Below are 19,957 nucleotides of genomic sequence, written 5' to 3' on the forward strand. Positions count from 1 at the left end.
AGCCCCCAGAATGCATGGAATCACACAACCAATGCTTGAACCTTATTGAACTATACTCTTCCTCTGATTGTCTTTGCATGCGTGCGATCAATGTAACTGAGAGACATGGATGACATCTGAGTGACCACGATTTCCCTGAGGAATCAATTGTGTCAAGCTCGGTTGCCCAATCATCCCTGCACTTGGGTGGAGATAGGGCACTGCTAGTTAGCCGGAGCAAAACCTGGATTAGGCCGACAGGTGTCACCTGTAGTGGGTTCAGACTGAGTCCCCCACAGTGCAAGTGATTCTGCTGCCCAAATCCAGTAGTCTCATTAGGATAGTGAGAGCCTACACGACATGGTTACTCCCAGGTCTATGTTCCACTGTAAAGTCCATTCCCTATAGGGAAATGGACCACCTCAACAATTGTGGGTTTTCTCCTTTCATTTGCTTTAGCCATAAGAGAGGTTTGTGGTCTGTCTGAACAATGAAGTGAGTACCAAAGAGATATTTTTCAACTTCTTCAAAGCCCAGACCACAGCAAAGACCTCCCTCGCCATAGCTTACCAATGCTTTTCTCTAGGGGTCAACCTTCTGCTGATAAAAGCTACTGATTGATCCTTGCCCTCTGTATTGAGTTGTGATAAAACTGCCCTAACCCCTACCTCTGAAGCACAAGTCTGAACTATGAACTTGTTGAAGTAATTAGGGCTTTTTAAGACAGGTGCAGTGCACATGTCCTGCTTTTGCTCCTCAAAAGCTTTCTGACTGCTAGCAGACCATAGTACCTTTTTAGGCATCTTCTTTGAGGTGAGGTCATTAAGAGGGGTAACAATGGAGCTATAGTTTTTAATGAACCTCATGTAATTCCCAGTGAGTCCAAGAAAGGCTCTGACCTGGGTCTGTGTTGTAGGGAGAGCCCAGTCTAAAATAGTTTGTATATTCCCCTGCAGTGGTTCAATCTGTTCTCCACCTACCAGGTGTCCCAGATAAACCACCTTCCCCTGCCCTATCTGGCATTTTGAAGCCTTGATAGTGAGGCGTGCCTTTTGCAGAGCCTCCAAAACTTTCCAAAGTTGGACCAGGTGGTCATTACAGGTGTAGCTAAAGACAGCATTATCATCAAGATATGCTGCACTAAAAGCTTCCAGACCTTGAAGGACTGTATTCATCAACCTCTGAAAAGTGGCAGGTGCATTCTTCAAACCAAAGGGCATAACTGTAAACTGATAATGCCCTCCAATGGTTGAGAAAGCAGACTTTGGGTTAGCATCTTCTGATAATTTGATCTGACAATACCCTGCAGTCAAATCAAAAGTGCATAGATACTTGACTGATACCAGTGTATCTATTAGCTTATCTTCCCTGGGTATAAGGTGAGCATCAGTCTTTGTGACTGTGTTGAGTCCTCTGTAATCTACACAGAACCTCATATCCCTTTTCCCATTTTGAAAGTGAGGTTTGGATACAAGCACCACTGGGCTAGCCCAGGAGCTGTCAGAGTGTTTGGTCACTCCTAGGTCAAGCATTTTCTGAACCTCAGCCTTAATGCAATCTCTGACATTGTCAGTCTGCCTACATATATTACTTTTCATAGAAAAACTGTTGCCTTTGTTGATGGTGTGCTCACACCATGTAGTCTGGCCAGGTGTCAGAGAAAAGAGTTCAGAAAACTGCCCTAAGAGGTTTCTGTAGTCCTTCTTCTGAGACTGAGTAAGCAAGTCTGCTAGGACAACTCCATCTAATGAGCCATCAGATGCAGTGTTGGAAAAGAGATCAGGAAGAAGGTCACTCTCTTCTGCCTGCCTCTCATCAGTGACCATGAGCAGGGTTAAGTGAGGTCTGTCATAGGAGGACTTCAGGCGGTTCACATGAAGTACTCTACGAGGATTTCTAGGAGTGCCCAGGTCAACTAAATAAGCGACCTCACCCTTCTTTTCCACTATGATGTGTGGTACACTCCATTTATCTTGGAGTGCTCTGGGTGCCACAGGCTTCAGGATACACACTTTTTGCCCTGGTTGGTACACTGTTAGGGCAGCCTTCTGGCCATGCCATTGCTTCTGCAATTATTGGCTTGCCTGAAGGTTCTTAGTGGCCTTTTTCATGTACTTAGCCATTCTAGATCTTAGGCCAAGCAAATAATCCACTATATCTTGATTAGAGGGCTTCAAATGTTACAACCACCCCTCTTTCACAAGAGCTAATGGACCCCTCACAGGGTGACTAAAGAAGAGTTCTAAAGGGCTGTAGCCCACTACATTTTGGGGTACATCCCTGTAGGCAAAAAGGAGACTTGGTAACAGGACATCTCATCTCCACTTGACTTTTTCAGAGAGTTCCATAATCATGCCTTTGAGTGTTTTGTTAAAACCCTCAACCAATCCATTTGTCTGGGGATGGTAAGATGTGGTGAAATTGTAAGTTACCCCACACTCTTTTCACATTGCTTTTAGGTATGCAGACATGAAGTTACTACCTCTGTCTGACACCACCTCTTTTGGGAAACCCACCATGGAAAAGATTCCCTGGAGGACTGTGGCCACTGCAGGTGCTGTAGTGGTCCTAAGAGGCATAGCCTCTGGATACCTAGTGGCATGCTCCACCAACACCATAATGAATCTGTTTCCAGAAGCTGTGGGAGGGTCAAGGGGGTACGATTGACAACCCCTACCCTTTCAAGGGGCAACCCAACCACTGGCAGTGGGAATAAGGGGGCCTTTGGAGTGCCACCTGTCTTGACACTGGCTTGACAAGTGACACAGGAGCGACAAAACTCCTTGGTGTCGTCAGATATGTGAGGCTAGTGAAAGAGAGGGACCAGTCTGTCCCAGGTCTTACTTTGCCCCAGATGTCTAGCAAGAGGAATAGCATGACCTAAGGTCAACAAAAATGATCTGTATTGCAGGGGAATGGCCAGTATCCAGGTGGCACCAGAGTTTGGGTCCCTTGCCTCTGAATACAAGAGATTGTTTTCCTAGTACACCCTATGAGTGGCATTCATATCCCCTGCCTCTTCTTTGACAGCTTGCTGTTGTGAACCCTCAAGTGCTGGGAAGGATTGCTGTGCCACACTCAACTCCTCCCTGGCAGACCCCCTGTACCTAAAAGCTCAGCTTGAAGCTCCTCAGGTGTAGGTTCAGTCCAGGTGGTTGACTCCTTCTCCTCAAAGGGGGAATCATCAGTGGAGGGAGGGATAGTGGATAGCTTTTTACCCTGTCTACCACTTTTGGGAAGCTTCAAGTTTCCCTGTCCTCTTTGCTTCTTGGCCTGAGCCCTAGTCAAAGCAACGATATGCCCAGGAATGCCCAGCATGGCAGCATGGGCCTCCAACTCCACTTCAGCCCAAGCTGAAGTCTCCAAGTCGTTCCCTAGTAGACATTCTACAGGTAGCTCTGTGGATAACACAACATGTTTAGGACCAGTAACCCCCCCCCAGTTGAGATCAACAGCAGCCATCGGGTGTCTTACAGTGTTGTTATGGGCGCCTGTCACTTGGTACTGATGACCAGGTAGGTGTTGCTCAGGAGCCACCAGTTTTTCAGTCACCATTGTGACACTGGCACCTGTGCCCCTATAGGCCTCAACATGAACACCATTTATTAGGGGTTGTTGCTTATCCATATTAAGGGGACAAGCAACAAAGTCAATGCCACCATCAGAGACTAAAACAGCCTCAGAGGTTTCCCTAATTAAACAAACCCCACTACACTTCCCAGAGTGAGCCCCGCTACACCCTTGGATTGACTATTGGTAGTGTTATTTTTCTACCACCACTGCTATTTCTAGGGACACTAGTTGAAGCAGTGGGGGTTGTGGTGGTGGGAGGCTTGGTGCTTTTCCTAGGGCAAGGACTATGGCCTTTATTCCTACAGATATAGCACCAAGGATTTTTATTCTGATGGTTGTGTAAAGAGGATTTAGAACCACCATCAGAAGGGTTTTGTGGGACTGATGAAGACTCTTTGTTTTTATTTTTGTCCCCACCCATATCATGAGACTTACCGTCCTTCTTCTTGTCCTTGTCACCCCCTGTAGGAGCTTTTCCTCTCTCTCTTGGTCTGACCCATTTGTCTGCCTTCTTTCCCAATTCTTGGGGGGAAGTCAAATCTGAGTCTACCAAGCACTGGTGCAACAAGTGACACTCAGTTATTCAAAATTTGCTCTCTCAACAGATGATTATATACGCCCTCATAGTCAGACATTTTTCTGCCATGTAACTAGCCTTCTAAAGCTTTAACAGAACAATCCACAAAGTCAACCCAATCCTGTGAGGCCTCTTTTCTTGTCTCCCTGAACTTGATTCTATATTGTTCAATGGTGAGACCAAAACCATCTAAGAGTGCAGTTTTAGGAACACTGTAGATGTATGAGTCTTCTTCTCTTACAGTGAGAAGCCTATCCATCCTCTTGTCAGAAAAGGACAACCACAGAATAGCAGCCCACTGCCTTTGAGAAACCATCTGAACTTTACAGGCCCTCTCAAGTGCAGCAAACCAATTATAGATGTCATCCCCCAACTTGCATGGGGGAACAATTTTGTGCCGGTTCCTGGAATCAATGGAGTCCACCCTGACTCCATAATCCCCAAAACTGCTGCTGCTGCCATCATGGACAACTAACCCCAAACCCTGCCTTTCCCTTTCCATTGCCAAGGCCTCCCTATCTAGGGCTAGCTGTTGCTGATGCAGCCTCAGCCTGACCTCCTCCAGTCTCAGTTTCCTAAGCTCCCTATTTATGGAGACATCTCCTGGAGTTGTGCAATTGGATTCCTCAGACACAGAAGTGATATGGGAATGGGCAGAGGTAGATCTTTCCCTACCTTTTGTGACCCTAGTGGCCTGACCTCTGGGTGTGAAGGGAGCCCTACATGAGTGACTACCCCTCCCACTACCAGCTACACTAGTGGGCCTGCTAGGTACTTCGCCTTTGGAAGAGCCCTCCCCTAAACCTCAATGGTGATTATCAATGGGGTCAGAATTTCCCTCCTCCTCCTCCTGGCTACAAGCATGCTCCTGGTCATACTGGAGAGGGAGGCTCAAAGGGAAGTTCTTGTTGGGGTTCTTCCCCACATCTAGATTTCTTTCTGTGCAAAGCCCCCTCAATTCCTTGAAGGTCATACCCTCATATGGAGTACCCATGACCTCAGAGCTAGGCCCAGCAGTAGACATGATGTGTGTATTAAGGTGGTGTGAGGAGAACCTAGCCTATCTAACCTCTAATCTCTAGGAAAGGAAAGTAAGAGACTAGACCCTTAAACTAGGTATATTTGTATAGCTCTAGGTATAGAGTAGTCTTTACTGTGGAAATAACCAGGAGACAGAGTGATAAGGCAATTGCAAGTACTTATCCCACCACTGCCACCAACGTAGGAGGCTGGAGCGGTTTGTAGTGGGTACCTATGGTACTTACACCGTACACCAGGTCCAGTTATCCCTTATTAGTGATGTGTAGACAGTGTCTACAAGCCAGGCTCTTTTGGGGTAGCTGTAGTTGAGCAGCCAAGGCTTTTCTAGGAGACATGCAAAGCTCTTCCGATACCACTGCAGCTACACAGTACTCCCACACATGAAAGGAAATACTCAGTGTTACAAAGAAAGTTACTTTATTTTAGTGACACAAATGCCAAAAATACCTCAGAGACTATACTCCATTATGAGGTAAGTAATACACACATTATATACACTGCTATGCAGAAATATGCATAAAAACAGTTAGAAAACAGTGAATTAGTAAAAATCACAATAGTTAGAAATGGACCTAGGGAGAACACAAACCATATACTAAGAAAATCAAATGTGAATGTCGGTTTCCCACCTAGGCAGGTAGAGGGGCCTTGGGAGTATTGGAAAACACCAAAGGTAAGTTATAGAACCCACCCCAGAGCCCAGGAAAGTAGGAGTAAATCACAGTAACTTTCCTAGAATACACAAGAACATGTGAAAGAAGATTATGCAAGAACCAGAAGAGACTGCAAGCCAACAACAGTGGATTCCTGGACCTGAAGACCTGTGAAAGAAGGGGACCAAGTCCATGAAGCACAGAAGAGTCCAGGGAGAACAGGAGCCCCCACTAACCCAGATGAAGGTGCAAAAGAAGAACCACCGGTGAAGAACAACAGTCAGTACTGTACCCAAGAAGATGGATGTGGGTTCCTGGTTGGTGTAGATGATGTCCCACACCGGATAGAAGACAGCAGTCTGGTTTGCATCGCTGGATTCCGCAAACAAGCCTTGGCATACGCAAAGCTCGTGATTAGTGGAAAATGTCGCTGCCCGGGACCAGGAGGGACCTGGTGGACTCAACCCAGGATGGGGAGTTAGAGGGGGCTCCCAGCAACTCAGAGAGCACACAGAAGACCAGGCAACATGCACAGGAGTCCCACAGAACGGGGACAAAGGAGGGCCAATGCAGCACTACAACAAAGTAGCCCACGCACCAGAGAACCATTCAGGAAGATGGGCATCTCAGGATAGAGTGCTGGGGGCCAGAGCTGCATGGGGCACAAAGAACTTTGTGGAAAGATGCCAACAAGCCTTGGCAACTGCAAAACATGAGAGTACTGTCTTACGTGGGGAGGCAAGCTCTTACCTTCACCTAAGTTGGACAGTAGGACGTCAAGATTGTCAGGACCACTTCAGTCTACCACCCGTGATGCAGGATCCATGTAGAGGGGATCTACAGAGCTGGTCATCGATGCAAATGGGTGCCTGCTGAAGCAGGGGAGTGACTCCTTCACTCCAAGGGAGATTCCTTCATTTTTCTGGTACAGGCTGAAGTCAGGCTGTCCTCTGAGGATGCACGACCGGGAGACAGTTGCAGTTGATGGCAGGAGCTGAAGATACAATGTTGCAGAAGTCATCTTTGCTTCTTTGTTGCAGTTTGTAGAGTACCTGGAGGGTCCAGATTCAGTTTCTGCGGTGAGAAGGTGAAGTAAAGGATGCAGAGGATTCCTGCTGGAGTCTTGCAATCAGAACCTGAAGAACCACCCAAGAGAGAGACTCTAAATAGGCCTGAAAAGGGGATTGGTCAGCTAAACAGGTAAGCACTTATCAGGGGAGGGCTCTGAAGTCACCTACTGGCACTGGCCACTCAGTTGCTTCCAGAGTTCCCTGCCAACTTGGAATCCAAGATAGCAAACCTAGGAACCCTCTGGAGGAGCTCTGAGCACCACCCCGGGGTGGTGATGGACAGGGGAGTGGTCACTTCCCTTTCCTTTGTCCTGTTTCACGCCAGAGCAGGGACTGGGGGTCCCTGAACCGGTGTATACTGGATTATGCAAGGAGTGCACCAAATGTGCCCTTCAAAGCATTTCCAGTGGCTTGGGAAGGCTACCCCTCCCAAGCCTGTAACACCTATTTCCAAAGGGAGAGGGCGTAACACCCCTCTCCCAAAGGGAATCCTTTGTTCTGCCCTCCTGGGGTTGAGCTGCTCATTCAACAGGAGGGCAGACACCTGTCTGAGGAGTGGCAGCAGCTGGGGCTGCCTGGAAAACCTCAGAAGGCTGGAACGCAATACTAGGGTTCCTCTAAGGAGCCCCCAGAGTGTATCAAATCATACAATCAGTGCTTGAAAAAGCATTGGGGTATGATTCCAACATGTTTGATACCAAACATGCCTATGTTCGGAGTTACCATTATGTAGCTGGACATAGGTGGGGACCTATGTCCAGTACACGCATAAAAATGGCATCCCCTGCAGGCCGTGGGGGCACCTCTGCTAGTGAGTGGTGCCCTCATACACAGGTACTCTGCACCCTGCCCTCAGCGCTGGAGGGCCTGCTATAGGGGTGACTTACAAGTGACCTGGTGCAGTGTAAATGGCAGGGAAAGGGTGCCTGCACCTTTTCACGCAGTCTGCAATGGCAGACTTGCAGAAGCCTTTGCATGGGTCCCCTATGGGTGGCAAAAGATATGCTGCAGCCCATAGGGATCCCCTGGAACCCCAATGCCCTGGGTACCTAAGTACCATATATTAAGGGCTTATGTGGGGGCACCAGTATGCCAATTTTGGGTGAAATACTGGGTTACCAGTATGCAACAAGACAATTTAGAAGAGCGAGAGCATAATCACTGGAGTCTTGGTTAGCAGGATCCCAGTGAACACAGTCAAGCACACTGACATCAGGTAGAACAAGCATTTTCAATGCAACGGGTCTCGCATTTGGTCGAGTTAGAGATATTAGCGTTGTAAAGCAAAAAGAAAATGCATCGGGATCGCGCTATGTAATATGCAGCGCAATCGCGCTGCGTGGAAAATAAACAGATAAAGTAGTCTGGACTCCAGGCTGAACACATCGACCCTCATATGTTTTTGGTACTTTACCGGTGCTGTGTAGGTGGGATAAACACCGGAAAAGGCAGGACGTATGCATGCCTTTCACAAATGAAAGCAAGCGGATTTTAAAAGGCAAGCCCATGAACCAATGTGACTGACGTGGCATGGGCGTGGTTTCAAGCCCAAAGAGAGATTACAGAATGGACGGAGCACTTTGTGCTCGCCCATAAAAAGGGACTAATCATGGCAAGAAGAGGGTACTTTCCTATAGCCCTATTAGTACTGAACCACATGACCGAATAGGGCAGTTGAGACTATGATGAGAAAACTCATCAGGAAACTCAGAGAAGAGATGTGAGAGAGCAGTCTCAAGACAGAGTTCTGGACAGCTTCAAGACAAGAGTGGACTGATATCAAAAGGGTTCGGAGGGAAACTGACATCAAGCAGGTTCTGAAAGGGACTGACTTCTGTTCCAAAGTTCTTCACTAATTAAAATAATCATAATCCATTTGATTGGTCCATCAGGTGGGCACACACTGGGCGCTGATTTCAGCATCCAATCACTGTAGATGGCACCATCAAGATTTGATACATACAGAAATGCTCTCAGCAAATGTACATTGTTCCTTACTATGACTTCATATGGTTCTGTAAAATATTAAATTTTCTTATAATTTGAAACTAACAGTTTCTTTCCCATGGCACACAAGAGCTAATATTCTTTCACATAAGCTTCATGAATCTTATTGTGCAACTCAGCAGTTAGAACAAATATTGTTCTATGAGCTAACCTTGAAACATGCTTGTCTCCTTGAATACAATAGACCATTACATGTGCTGCTTAGAGAAACAATTCAGGTCGGAGGGGAAAATAAACAAATCATTTTTCCATTGCTGCTTGCAAAATCAACTTTCCAGGCCTAGTCATGTTAGGAAAGCCTAAAGCACATTCATGCAATTAGTACATTAACAAAACTATTGTGCATCTTTAATTTAACTCAAATATGCAAAACCAATTATTTTATTAAACATTATTCATGTTATGTCAAAGCAATTTTAAAACCTGTACTTTTTTTTTTAAACATATAATTTACAGTGAAATCAATTTAATTCAATGTATGTTCAATTCAAATTCATTTAACACTGATTATCTATTTAATCTCTACTGCTTCTGCATAAAAATAATACTTTATGTTAACTGACCTGGTCAGTTCATTGCTCTGCCTCCTGTGGCTCCACCCTCTAAGTAGAGCCCTTTCCCTGGCTTCTCTGAACTCCTGACCCCTGTCAGGAGTTCAAGGCCCTCCTCCACCGCAGGTTTTTGCCTGCGCCTCATCCCTGGTGTTAGGGTGGGAGAGCTCTGCTTTCATTCTAGGCTACCTTCTGCCACTTGCCTCCTTTTGCTTTGCTTTGCTTTCTGCTCCAGTACTGTCCCTTAGTGTTCCTTTTCCTTATTTCTCTCTCACTCCACTCTCTCTCTCTCACTTTCGCTCTCCCCCTCCCTCTCTCCCTTGCTGCCCCCGTGTCCTGCCCCCTTTTGGCTCCACCCCCTTTTCACACCGTTTTTCATCCCCTCCCCCTTCCAGCTGTCCTCTCCTCCCCCCACCTCCTTATTTAATGCCGGCTGCTGCAGAGGCAAGCGCGTCTGCACCCGTCCGCACCTGCACGCACCCAGCTCTAGAACCCCTGGCTCCCATCCCCCCAACACCGCCACACACGTCTTCACTACGCCATCCGGCACCCTTCGCGCCCTCAACACCGGCCGCTCTCTCGTCTGCCGTCAAGCCTCACCACAGACCCTTTTCCTGCTGGAACTGCACCTTCACCAGCCTCCACACCAACGACCCACCCACCAAGGCAGGAAGCAACCTTCTCAGATATATCCTCCTCAACACCCGCTCTGTCCGCAAGCACGCAGTAGAGCTCTGGAATCTACTCGACTCAGCCTCCCCAGACATCGCCTTCCTGACAGAGACCTGGATGAACCCCCCCTCAGCACCTGACATCGCCATAGCCATCCCAGACGGTTACAAGATCACCCGCAGTGACTGCTCCAACAAACCAGGAGGAGGCATCACCATCATCCACAAGAACACCCTTGGGATCATGACCAACACCGAAGACACCCTCAGCACCGCCAAACTCCTGCACTTCTAAATCCATGCTGACCCACACATCACCCTCCGAGGGACCCATGTCTACAGGCCCCCCGGCCCACGACATCAATTCAGCGACTCCATTACTGACATCATCAGCACGCACGCTCTTGCATCCACTAACTACATACTCCTCGGGGACAACAACACTGTCACCCTGCTCGACAACATCTCCAACCTCAGCCTCAAACAGCTCGTCATGACACCAACCCACTCTGCCAGACACACACTTGACCGTATTTTCTCCGCCAGCTATCACGTCGCTTTCAGCCACACCACTGAACTCCACTAGACAGACAACCGCTGCATACCCTTCTCCTTAAAGAAACCCACAACACACCACCACCCACAAAGGATCCTCCACCGGAGTTGGAACAAGGTCACCGAAGACCAACTTATTGCGACCCTCTCCCAGAACCCACCCATCGACACCACCGACACTGATGCAGCTACCGGCATCTTCAGGCAATGGGTCAACACCTGTGCCAATACTCTTGCCCCAATCAAGAATCCCTCCAATAGACGCACTAACAGAAAGTCCTTCTGGTTTACCGCCGACCTCCACGAATCTAAGCAAAGCTGTCGAAGACTCCAAAGAAAGTGGCACCAAGATCAGACTCTGGACAATCACACAGCCTTCAAAAACGCCATCCGCAGACACCACCAACTCATCGAAGCCGCCAAAAGAACCGCCTTCAATGCCTGAATCAACAACAACGCACACAGCCACAAGGAGCTCTTCAATGTCATGAAGGAACTCTGAAACCCCAGCTCCAACACAAATGACATCCCGCCATCCCAAGACCTCCTACTTCCACCGCAAGACATCCATGACAGCTTCAGCACCCAGACCCCTCCGGCAACCACCAACACCACAGATTCACGTCTGACCAACCTCCTGCTCTCCTGGACCCCCATCTACGAAAACGACACCATCGAAATCATGAACACCATCCAGTCCGGCTCTCCGTCTGACCCCTGCCCTCAGCACATCCTCAAGAAAGCAAGTTTTGTCATCGATCCCTGAAAGAAATGGGGTCTTTGGTTGATAGTCATGTTACCCCCTGTTCAAGCAAGGACCCTCACTCTAGTCAGGGTAAAAGAGAATCACCCTCAGCTATCCCCTGCTTACCCCCTTGGTAGCTTGGCAGAGCAGTAGGCTTAACTTCAGAGTGCTAGGTGTCAAGTATTTGTACCAACACACACAGGGGGTCATTCCGACCCTGGCGGAAACCGCCCAAACACCGCCCCGCGGTGAAATGACCGCGGCGACCATTCTAACTTTCCCGCTGGGCCGGCGGGCGATCTTCAAAAGATCGCCCGCCGGCCCAGAGGGAAAGCTCCAGCAAAGATGAAGCCGGCTCCGAATGGAGCCGGCGGAATTGCTGGGGTGTGACGGGTGCAGTTGCACCCGTCACGATTTTCAGTGTCTGCCAAGCAGACACTGAAAATCTTAATGGGGCCCTGATAGGGGGCCCCTGCACTGCCCATGCCAGTGGCATGGGCAGTGCAGGGTCCCCCAGGGGCCCCACGACACCCGTTCCCGCCAGCCTCTTCCTGGCGGTGTAAACCGCCAGGAACAGGCTGGCGGGAAGGGGGTCGGAATCCCCATGGCGGCGCTGCATGAGGATTCCCCCAGCCGGGGGAAATCCGGCAGGAATCCGCCGGACCCGGCTGAGCGACCGCAGCTTCACAGCCGCGGTCGGAATACCTGATGTAGCAATGCCAGCCTGTTGGCGGTGCTACCTCCGGCCTCCATGAGGCCCACAGTAACTTAATGAAAACACTACAAAATGACACAACACCAATTTAGAAAAATAGGAAATATTTATCTAAACAAAACAAGACCAAAACGACAAAAATCCGACATACAAAAGTCAAGTTATGAATTTTTAAAGATTAAATTAAAAAATAGCGCTTAGAAGCACAAAATGCTTCGATGTGGTGTTAACACGGCGTCGTGACGGAGTCGTTCCCAACAAGTCGACACCAGCAGCTCCGGACACGGAGCCGCGTAGACCACCAAATACAGTACCTTTGGTGAAGAGTGAAAACAAGTCGATGTGCGAAGTCGGGGATCGTGGCGTCGGTGCGAAGCGTTGAATCCGCACACTTTGAGCAGCGTCGGTCACGACGTGGTGCGGCAACTTCCACAGAGTTGCAGACTTCAGCGGGGCTGCAGCAGCGTCGGGCCTCCGAAGATCGTCACGTTCCAGCAAAGGTCACGGCGACGGGTGCAGGTGGCGTCACCGGATCCAGCAGCGGGGTCGGTCCAAAGTCATCCGAAGTCAATTTCCTTAGATTTCCACCAGCTTTCCTTTCAAGGGCCCAGGGACTGGATAGGGCACCACTTGTCAGAGCAGGAGTCTCCCCAGAGACTCCAGGTGCTGGCAGAGTGAAGTCTTTGCTGTCCCTGAGACTTCAAACACAAGGAGGCAAGCTCTAAATCAAGCCCTTGGAGATTTCCTCACAAGATGGAAAGCACACAAAGTCCAGTCTGTGCCCTCTTACTCTGGCAGAACAGCTACTGCAGGATAGCTCCACAAAGCACAGTCACAGGCAGGGCAGCACTTCTTCTCAGCTCTTCAGCTCTTCTCCAGGCAGAGGTTCCTCTTGTTTCCAGAAGTGTTCTAAAGTCTGTGGTTTTGGGTGCCCTTATTATACCCAATTTCTCCTTTGAAGTAGGCCTACTTCAAAGTAAAGTCTCTTTTGAATGTGAAATCCTGCCCTTCCCAGGCAGGCCCCAGACACTGCCTAGGGGGTCGGAGACGGCATTGTGTGAGGACAGGCACAGCCCTTTCAGGTGTAAGTGACCACTCCTCCCCTCCCTCCTAGCACAGATGGCTCAGCAGGAAATGCAGACTACACTCCAGCTCCTTTGTGTCACTGTCTAGTGTGAGGTGCAACCAGCCCAACTGTCAAACTGACCAAGACAGGAAATCCACAAACAAGCAGAGTCACAGAAATGGTATAAGCAAGAAAATGCTCACTTTCGAAAAGTGGCATTTTCAAACGCACAATCTTAAAATCAATTTTACTAAAAGATGTATTTTTAAGTTGTGAGCTCAGAGACCCCAAACTCCACATGTCCATCCGCTCCCAAAGGGAATCTACACTTTAATCAGATTTAAAGTTAGCCCCCATGTTAACTTATGAGAGGGACAGGCCTTGCAACAGTGAAAAACGAATTTAGCAATATTTCACTGTCAGGACATATAAAACACATTACTATGGGCCTGATTCTAACTTTGGAGGACGGTGTTAAACCGTCCCAAAAGTGGCGGATATACCACCTACCGTATTACGAGTTCCATAGGATATAATGGACTCGTAATACGGTAGGTGGTATATCCGCCACTTTTGGGACGGTTTAACACCGTCCTCCAAAGTTAGAATCAGGCCCTATATGTCCTACCTTAACCATACACTGCACCCTGCCCTTGGGGCTACCTAGGGCCTACCTTAGGGGTTTCTTACATGTAAGAAAAGGGAAGGTTTGGTCCTGGCAAATGGGTACACTTGCCAAGTCCAATTTACAGTTAAAACTGCAGACACAGACACTGCAGCGGCAGGTCTGAAACATGATTACAGAGCTACTTATGTGGGTGCAATGACCCTGCAAAAATGGCCATTTCCAACACTCCCCAACTACGGAAGATCATCAACAGCTCCTTTGAGTCTGCCACCTTCCTGGAGATCTAGAAACACGCCGAGATCAACGCCCTCCTCAAAAAACCCGAGGTGGACTCAAAGGACCTCAAGAACTTCCTGCCTATCTCCCTGCTCACCTTCCTGGCAAAAGTCATCGAGAAGGCCGTCAACAGACAACTAACCCGCTTCCTAGAGGAGAACCGCACCCTGGACCCTTCCCAATCCAGATTCCACAGCAACATCAGCACCGAAACCGCCATCATCCCCGCCAACGGTGACATCCGAACCATAATGGACAGCGGCAAAACCACAGCCCTCATCTTCCTGGACCTCCCGGCCACGTCTGACACTTTCTGCCACCACACCCTACGTTCACGCCTCAGCAGTGCTGGAATCCACGACAGAGCCCTGGACTGGGTCACCTCCTTTCTCACAGACAGAACTCAGAGAGTCCGCCTCCACCCATTCCGCTCGGAGGCCACCAAAATCATCTGCGGCGTACCCCAGGGTTCGTCCCTCAGCCCGACTCTCTTCAACATCTACATGGCCCCACTCGCTAACATCGCCTGATCCCACCAACTCAACATTATCTCATACACTAGTGACACCCAGCTGATCCTCTCCCTCACCAAGGACTCCGCCAAGACCTACCTCCACGAAGGAATGATGGCCATCTCCGAATGGATGAAGAGCAGCTGCCTCAAACTCAATTCCGACAAGACGGAAGTCCTCATCTTCGGCGCCAACCCCTCCGCATGGGATGACTCCTGGTGGTCTGCCACTCTCTGAACAACTCCGACTTCCACCGACCATGCATGCAACCTAGGATTCATCTTGGACCCACACGATCCATGACCCAGCAAGTCAATGCCATCTCCTCCTCCTGCTTCAACACCCTTCACATGCTCTGAAAGATCTACAAATGGATACCCACCGAAACCAGAAGAACAGTCACCCAAGCCCTCGTAAGCAGCAAGCTGGACTACGGCAATGCCCTCTATGCAGGAACCACAGCCAAACTCCAGAAGAGGCTGCAACGCATCCAGAACGCCTCCGCACGCCTCATCCTGGACATTCCCCACCACTGCCTCATCACAGATCACCTGAAATATCTGCACTGTTTCCCAGTCAACAAGAGAATCACCTTCAAACTCCTCACCCACGCTCACAAAGCACTGCACAACACCGGACCAGAATACCTCAACAGACGACTCTCCTTCTACACCCCGACCCGGCATCTCCGCTCCGCCGACCTCGCCCTTGCAACCATCCCACGCGTCCCCAGAACTACAACCGGCAGTAGATCATTCTCGAACCTCGCCGTCAAAACGTGGAACACTCTTCCCACCCACCTGCGCCAGACCAAAGACCTCCTTACCTTCAGGAAACTTCTCAAGACCTGGCTTTCAAGCAGTAGCAGCAGCTCCCCCAACCTCCTTCTCCCTCCCCTCCTCAGCGCCTTGAGACCCTCATGGGTGAGTAGTGCGCTTTACAAATCCCTGATTGATTGATTGTTTGAACATTCATTGTTAATTCACTCATTTATAAATGCAAAATGTTTTCATGTTAAACGCGGTGTCAGAAATACGAAAGGTAGGCACAAATGTCCACCACCATTTAAACCATGCACGTTTTAGTTTTTACATTATTTTTCTTTGTTAGCCCTTTAAAACTACAGATTTATTAGCTGCCATATGCTATTTCTATGCACTACTTTATTAACAGAACATGACATCTCCCAGCGCACATACTGTATATATATACATACATGTATGTATATATCGAGGAATCAAGATTACAAGCAATCCATTGTGCAATGCCATAATCTCTTGAGTGAATGGATAGGAAGAGGTCTTTTGAGCACTGAGGAATTTTAATTTTTGCATGTCCAGAAACCTGTGGGGACTTGCTTTTATATGCTCCCTAAGACCCATAAAACCAAGAGTAATCCTCCAGGCAGACCTATTATTTCAGAGAACGGTTGCCTTTTAGAACCTACTTCTATGTATTTAGATTTTTATTTGTTACTATATGTTCTAAACGTACCTTCTTATTGTAAAGACAGTGCTGACTTTATCAATAAAATTGAGGAGATACCCAGGCAACCTACATATCTAATGGCAACCATCAATATGGGGTCTCATTATTTACATGCATTGATCATGCATTAGGGATTGAGGCTTGTCGTTTCTTTTTTCGAGATAAGGCCATCTTTTTATATGATCACACAATGATGTTTTTGAATATGTGAACATTTTGCCTGGAAAATAACTGTTTCTTATTCAATGATGAGGGGTATAGACATGTTACTGGTACAGCGATGGGCAGCTGCTTTGCTCCAAGTTTTGTAGGGATTTTCATGGGATGGTGGGAGGAGCAACATGTCTGGACAGAAGAGGACATCAGAAGGACTAGGCATATAATATTATGGACCAGGTACATTGATGATCTTTTTGTAAAATGGGAGGGTCCAAAGAGCCAGTGCTAGGATTCCTAGTACACATTTGGCACAATGAATTACATTTGGCATTTACAAACCAGAAACACAGCACGGAAATTGATTTTTTGGATGTGCATGTGGAGACAAAGGGTGCATAAAGTATGCACTTCCCTTTACCGCAAAAAACAGCAGGTGATAGTTTATTACATGCTAACAGTCATCATCCCACTAATCTCAAATGGAGTATCCCCTATGGGGAACTCCTCAGAGGCAAACAGAACTGCAGTACTCTGGACACATATGGGAAGGAAGAAAAAACTATGTTAGACAATTTCAGAGCCAGAGGCTATCCCTGTCATGTATTAAACGCTGCCAAGAAGAGAGTCAGAACTCAAAGTAGGCAAGATCTTTTCACTCAGAGGATTAAGGTTAAGGTTAAAGAAGATGAACAGGTAGCAAGACTAATTACCACCTATAATTTGGAGTCAGCTAAGATTAAGGGAATGATTATAAAACATTGGCACCTGATTAAATCTGATCCTGTTATTGGAAAGAAAATTTCACCATATCCTCTGATCACTTATCGCAAATTAAAATCCTTGAGAGACATGCTAGTGCAGAGCAATTTGAGCATCAAAGCTAAACAGGAAGGTTGGTTATCAGAACAGAAAGATTTTTTTAAATGTGGGAAATGTAAAGCATGCAGAGGCAGTAAAAATCTAAAAAGGTTTGTGTTACCAAAAGACAGAGTAAGAAAATTGACAAATGTATTACATGTAACAGTGACTTTTGTGTTTATGTCCTTACCTGCTCATGTGGCCTAATATATGTGGGAATTTACAGAGTTCTTGAACATGTGAGGGCAATGAAGAATTGTGATCAGAATTATCTAGTACCAAGAAATTGGAAAGAAATGCACTCCCAAAATCCTGACATGCTTTCATTTTTTGGCATTGACAGGGTGCTGTGTTCTGCCAGAGGTGGCAACAGGGAGAGGAGGTTACGTATTATGGAATCAGAATCTATTGTCCGTCTTCATAGCAAGACTCAGATGGGATTCAATGTGGATGAGGAACTTTTTGTACATGTGGGTTGAGTTTGAAGTTTTTAGGACTTTTCCTATATGAATGTTTTATTTGTGGGCTTCTCAAAGTTATGACAGGAAGCCTATTGTAGGAATATAAATGCTCCGTAACAATTTGAAAATAGATGTGCTTACACATATACATTTTTTGTGATAATAGTATTTGATAGATATATGGTTTGGCCTTTGAAATTTGAAAAAATGTATGGGAAAAGATGATATGCCTCAGTCGATCAAGACTTTTTTAGTTGATTCATAACATTTGGAAATGGGTAGAAATTTGATGAGATAATGAATTAATATTTTGATGTTATATTGTAATATTTGTGATTTAATATTATAATTACTTTAATTAACAGTCACTTCTCGTTAGTCATGACATATTAGGCTTAATTGTTATTTTTAGTTATAATTTTTATTTTACCGCCCCAATGTTTTATATTTAATGTTGACTCTTTTGATGTTAGATTCATAAGATACATATTTTTTGAGTTAATTGCCATCTTTTCTTTCTGTAATAGAAGATATGGCTAAACCCAGGTATATTCTTAAGTATTTTCACTATGTTTATTTGTAGGTGTATTATGTTTCTTTACATGGAATGGAGCACTGTAGGAAATATGGGCTATGATGAAGATCTTTTTGATCGAAACATGTCGCCATTAATCTTTACTTTGCACCTGTAACCTTGCAGTGCGGTCTTTTCAGTGCCCGTGAGGAGTGGCATTCTCTTTTTTATATATATATAACACACACATTTACAAGGCTGAGCATAAACCGGGACAGGCCAGATTCCAAGCATTCCAAGACATATTTGCCATATTAAACAAAGGCTCGTCTTATGCACATCAGCACTGACTCTGCACCTCATCAGAACAGTCATTCCTGAATTGCCAGGTGGGCCTCTTCCCTAATGAGAAAAGGGCAACCCCAGTCTGCCTTTCAATTGTATTAGTCCTCATCAGTGAGGTACAGTTTAGATTCTGTGGCACAGTGGTCAAGGGACTCATGTTTGGGCAGACCCTTGGCCAATTAGGGTGTTACACTAAACACACAAACCACTGACAATCAATCAAGTAGCATTCCAAACAAACATTGTTGCCCACTGTGCCACTCTAGACAGAAGTCCACGTTATGCAAATCAGTACTGAACCTGCTCCTCAAGAAAGTACTCCATTCTGAACTACTGTGTGATGCCCCTTCCAAGAAGGATAATAAGCAACCCCAGGTCTGTTTTGGACTCATTTGCCTCCTCTGTGAGAGAGGCCCATCTTATGCAAATCAATACTAACCCAGCTCCTCATGGGAATGATCTCTGTCATTTAAAAATGCTTCAACATAGCAACAAAATAATGAATGTAATAAATCAGCTCAGTAGGCATTATTATAGAAAGCAATCTTATAAGATGTGTGATGCTAGGAAACATTTTTTTATTAGACAAGCAAAAAATACCACAAAATGTGTAACTGTATTACTTTATTGGTTATCTTTTTCCTTTCAATTGTATTACTTTATTGGCTTTCTTTTCCCTGTTGTTTTATTCATCTTTATGTTTTTATTTCACAAAAACAATATAAATCTCCAAGAAAGTTTTGAGAAAGCTAATAGAGTTCAGCCTCAGATTATCAAAACAGGTCTGCTGCAAATGAAATGTCTCCAACATGATTGTATAACAAGAATCTGCCACTTTTCTAATTCATGTGGTTTTGAGCGTGAGTAGAATTGAAATTATAATCAGTAACTTATTTAATGATTGTTGACTGTTTGGTTGAAACATGATGGAATAAGCTCCCAAATCTGTGGCACAATAATAAAAAATAATAATAAACTTTGTTCCATTTCCATGATCTCATAAAAGCATACCAAAAACACAGCAACAGAGTATGCAGTTAAAAAAAAACACTCTAAATTGCCTCCACATAAAATATTTAAAATTTATCAAAATAAAAGCAAATACAATTATATAAAAACAGAGTAGAAACAAGTTAAAATAACATCATATAAGTTAGGATAAAAGCAAGAGCCTGCCCATAACAATACTAATTATTGTGCCCATGCAACAACCCAGAGAGAAAGCGGCTCATGAAATAACTAATAGTGGGCAACTTTAACAGCTGAAGAAAAAGAAATGAGTGCCTTACTTGATTGAAATTCATAGGTAACAAAAGGGGATGAATAACCTTGTGCCAAAGGTAATTGGATCTTGGTCATATCATGAAGATATAGAATGTATCTGGAAGGGAAACATCTTCACAAGGACATGCCAAAATAGTTGGTAGAACAAATTCAATCTAAAATAAGTAAGTAACCTTTGGTGGTAGGTGGAAATCTCAAAAGTCAAATAGGACTCCAATGACTGAACAGT

Source organism: Pleurodeles waltl, chromosome 5, assembly GCF_031143425.1.
Source record: "Pleurodeles waltl isolate 20211129_DDA chromosome 5, aPleWal1.hap1.20221129, whole genome shotgun sequence".
Taxonomy (NCBI): Eukaryota; Metazoa; Chordata; class Amphibia; order Caudata; family Salamandridae; genus Pleurodeles; species Pleurodeles waltl.